The sequence below is a fragment of the Podarcis bocagei genome (genome assembly GCF_964188305.1).
Source record: "Podarcis bocagei genome assembly, chromosome: 4".
NCBI classification, from domain to species: Eukaryota; Metazoa; Chordata; class Lepidosauria; order Squamata; family Lacertidae; genus Podarcis; species Podarcis bocagei.
Window position 1 is genome coordinate 86,283,028 of NC_138128.1, and position 4,554 is coordinate 86,287,581.

Here is a 4,554-nt window from a genome sequence, read left to right on the forward strand (position 1 = left end):
TATCAGCCTTGCAAACATTTTGTTGATCCTGTAGTACAGGGACTGCTACTGAAGCAGCTGCTTTAGCTTCAGCGATGAGGGTAGTATTTCAGTACTGGACAAACGCCATCTCAAAACAAAATCTAGAGGTCTTCCTAGAAGATGTTTGAGATCTGGTGAGCCCCTAAAGCAGGGGTGGCAAACTTGGGGAGAGGATTCCACCTCACCTGCTAAGTAGCTCAAGGGCCAGATCTGTGACATGTGACTGAAATACTAGTTGTGACCTCACAAATGCCCTTTGTTACATAAGCACAATCCTGCTGTGCCTTTCCTTTGAGAGTTATGCTCTCCTCATCAGTAACCTGTACCAGCAAGGCTACAGCTTCTCTCTCACCCATTCCTTGGTCTGTGGCCCAGTGAAGTGTTGGTTCGTGAGATTATTGAGGTGCAAAGAGGGGGTTCCAGTGGAGCTTTGAGAGCTACCCAGCCATTGGAAAATTGGAGTTCTTGTTGGAGGGGGTCTTTTTTAGACAGGTGATTTCTCATAATACCTTTACAGTGGTACCTCAGGTTACATACGCTTCAGGTTACATATGCTTCAGGCTACATATGCTTCAGGCAACAGATTCCGCTAACCCAGAAATAGTGCTTCAGGTTAAGAACTTTGCTTCAGGATGAGAACAGAAATAGTGCTCCGGCAGCGCAGTGGCAGCAGGAGGCCCCATTAGCTAAAGTGGTGCTTCTGGTTAAGAACAGTTTCAGGTTAAGAATGGACCTCCAGAACGAAGTAAGTACCGTACTTAACCTGAGCTACCACTGTATTCCTTTTTTATTGTTTATTTCCTACAAGTTCCCATCTGCTATTTTCTTTACCTTTCCTAGCTGACAGCAAAAAGGACATGGCCCTACTGAGAAATGAGGAAACTGGTTGACTGTATGTTTCCTGAATCCTGGGGTTGTTGTTTTTTAAGAGGAAGATACTATTGTCTCTGCAGAACCCCAGCAGGAGGTGAAAATTAAGTTTGCTGATAACCTAGGATTAGTGTGCTGATCTTTACATTAAGTATTAAGAGCTCAGAATATTTACCAATGCCTTCCTGGACTCGTTTGAGATAAGGAATTGTACCAGGGTGAAAACAGTTCATTGAGGGGCGTATTTTATATCAAGTTATGCCTACCTGACTGATCTGCAGTAATAATACAGGAAAAAATCAGACTGACATATGCGATTACAGGGGGCTGCTAATAAGTACTAGGAAAAAGTGCAGGCACCAAGGACCATCTTAAAATAAACCTTCTCCTCCTCTCTTACATGAAAGGAAATGCCATTTGGAAGATGATACCTGTTCCAGCATACACATTAGGACCTGGGAGACCAGGGTTCACCACTGAGCCATGGAGCTCACTGGGTTACCTTAGCCAGGCATTGTCTCTTAGCCAGGCATTGTCTCCTGGTGAGCTCCGACTGGGGGAAAAACCCCTAGTTGTGAGAATAAAAATGGAGGGGGAGTTGTGGAGAGAACTTTGTACACCAGTTTGAGCTCCTTGGAAGAAAGGGGGCCTGGAAAGGTAGGAAAGGAAAGGAAACAAACAAACACTAAACACAAAGGATGCTTCTTGCTTCAGAACAATTGTTTTGGTATGTGCAAATATAACTAACTGAGTCACTGACTTGGCATGTTTATCTAGAAGTCCCATTGGGTTAAGTCGTGCCACTTACTCCCAAGGAACTGGGCACATATAATTTCACTGTGAACTCATACACTTGATTGACTGAGAGTTCTTTAATCAAGTGATAGCTCTAAGCATTTGTTGTTGCTGTTGTTTTGTACTGGCTCGTGTTGTCCCCCACCCCACCCCCAATGCAGCTTTGAGGAGTAATGGACTGACAGCAGGCTCAGAAGAATAATGAACTCTCCCAAGTTCAAAATGGGTTGAGGATGGCTTCCAGAGTTCATTTATTACAGAAGCCTCTGGCAGTGGGGGAGCTCCAATGGCACAAAGGTGGAGAGATCAAGCTTCCCATGCAGAAAGTGCTTGGCCAAAATCTGAGTTTAAGAATCTCAGGAAGCAGATTCACACAATCTTTTGAAAAAAAAGCAGGCAAGCAAACTTCAAGATTTGCATTTGGACAACCTTGGAGAAGTGCTACTAACCATTCCTTCATTGCAGGGGGTTGGACTAGATGACCCTCAGGTCCCTTTCAACTCTACAATTCTATGATTCTAGGAGTAACAAGTACGAGTTACAATGGTCAGACCCCATAAGAAGGCAGCTTCCTATGTTCACAGGTAACTCACCTGGTTCAGGAAGAAAGTCATGACAGGAATAAACCCTGACTGTCAATAACTTTGAGGCACCATTTGGGGAACAAAATTTGAAGAACAAAACAGATATGCAAAATGAAACCAAACAATTCAGGGGCAATGATAGGCCAGCCAAATAAAAGCTCAAATAGGTCAATTCTTCTAGAAATTGACGAGTATTCAGATCATTTGAGGTGGAACAAATATTGCTGCCCCACATGCCACCTTTCTCCCTCAGAACCGATTTTTGGTGTCAGGCAGCTGTGAATACTTCAAAAACACCTAGACGGAGAAATTAATCTATCTTGCAGAGCATATTATTACATTAAGCCCATGTCTGATACAGCAAATAATGCAGCACTGTAAAGCTGAGACTTCTTTTAACGATTCTCTCCCTCCCTTTGTTTCCCGGACCTCCTCATACCTCCCCTTTTTGTATTCCAGTTCAATTTATTAGTTCAGCAATTCCTTTCCCTCCTTATTTTATCCTGATCTTTAATCTTGATATATTGTAACCTAAATTTACCTGTTAAGAATCCAATTTTTTCATATTCTTTTATACCATTACAGCTAGAAACCCCTTAACTTCAATCCAACATCATTCTAACATTCATTAATTTTACAATATTTCTGTAAATAGTCTTTAAATTTCTTCCAATCTTCTTCCACCGACTCTTCTCCCTGGTCCCGGATTCTGCCAGTCATTTCCGCCAATTCCATATAATCCATCAGTTTCATCTGTCATTCTTCCAGAGTGGGTAGATCTTGTGTCTTCCAATACTTTGCAATAAGTATTCTTGCTGCTGTTGTAGCATACATAAAGAAAGTTCTGTCCTTCTTTAACACTGATTGGCCGACTATGCCCAGAAGAAAGGCCGCTGGTTTCTTCAAGAAGGTATATTTAAATACCTTTTTTAATTCATTATAAATCATCTCCCAGAAAGCCTTAATCCTTGGGCACGTCCACCATAGGTGAAAGAATGTACCTTCAGTTTCCTTACATTTCCAACATTTATTATCGGGCAAATGGTAGATTTTTGCAAGCTTGACTGGGGTCATGTACCACCTGTATATCATTTTCATAATATTCTCCCTTAAGGCATTACATTCCGTAAAATTCATACCTGTGGTCCATAACTGTTCCCAGTCAGCCATCATTATGTTATGTCCAACATCTTGTGCCCATTTAATCATAGCAGATTTCACCTTTTCATCCTGAGTATTCCATTTCAACAGCAGGTTATACATATTTGACAAAATCTTTTTGGGTTCTAACAATTCTGTTTCTAATTTTGATTTTTCCACCTGGTAGCCGATTTTCTTGTCCAAATTGTATGCCTCCATTATCTGATAATAATGAAGCCAGTCTCGCACTTTGTTTTTTAGTTTTTCAAAACTCTGCAATTTCAACCTATCTCCATCTTGTTCCAAAATTTCCCAATATTTAGGCCATTTGACCTCCATATTGAGTTTTTTCTGAGCTGTCGCTTCCATTGGTGACAGCCACCTTGGAGTTTTATTTTCCAATATGTCCTTATATCTTATCCAGACATTAAACAGTGCTTTCCTGACAATATGGTTTTTAAATGCTTTATGCGCTTTGACCTTATCATACCACAAATATGCATGCCATCCAAATACGTTGTTAGAACCTTCTAAATCCAAAATGTCTGCGTTTTCAAGAAGCAGCCATTCTTTCAACCAGCAAAAAGCTGCTGATTCATAGTAAAGTTTCAAGTCTGGCAGGGCAAATCCACCTCTTTCCTTTGCATCTGTTAGTATTTTAAATTTTATTCTAGACTTCTTGCCCTGCCAGACAAATCTAGAAATATCTCTCTGCCACTTCTTGAAACAGTCCATTTTGTCCACAATTTGCAATGTTTGAAACAAAAACAACATTCTAGGCAATACATTCATTTTTATCGCAGCAATACGGCCTAGCAGTGAAAGCTTCAAATTTGACCAAATTTCTAAATCTTTTTTCACTTCAACCCAGCATTTTTCATAGTTGTCTTTAAATAAATTCCCATTTTTTGCTGTCATGTTAATCCCCAAGTATTTGACTTTCTTAACCACTGTTAAACCTGTCTCATTCTGAAACCCTTATTTCACCCTTAAATAGCAAGTATTAACTGGGTCAAGATCCACCCCAGCAATTTTTGGTACTCTGAAACAGTGCAATTCTAGATATGTCTCCTCAAAAGTAGGGATGGATGAATCAATCAATCTGTCAGTTTCAGTTTCTCTCAGCTTCTCATTTTTCCAGTCT

The 4,554-nt window shown here is 40.6% G+C and overlaps 1 long non-coding RNA gene across 1 annotated transcript; it reads left to right on the plus strand.

Annotated features, from left to right (window-relative positions):
* The first annotated feature begins 301 nt into the window (after positions 1–301).
* LOC308585832 lies at positions 302–2,329 on the plus strand. Its single transcript, XR_014007605.1, has 3 exons — positions 302–424; positions 862–988; positions 2,209–2,329. It is a non-coding gene; the product is annotated as an uncharacterized lncRNA (long non-coding RNA).
* The last annotated feature ends 2,225 nt before the right edge of the window (positions 2,330–4,554 follow it).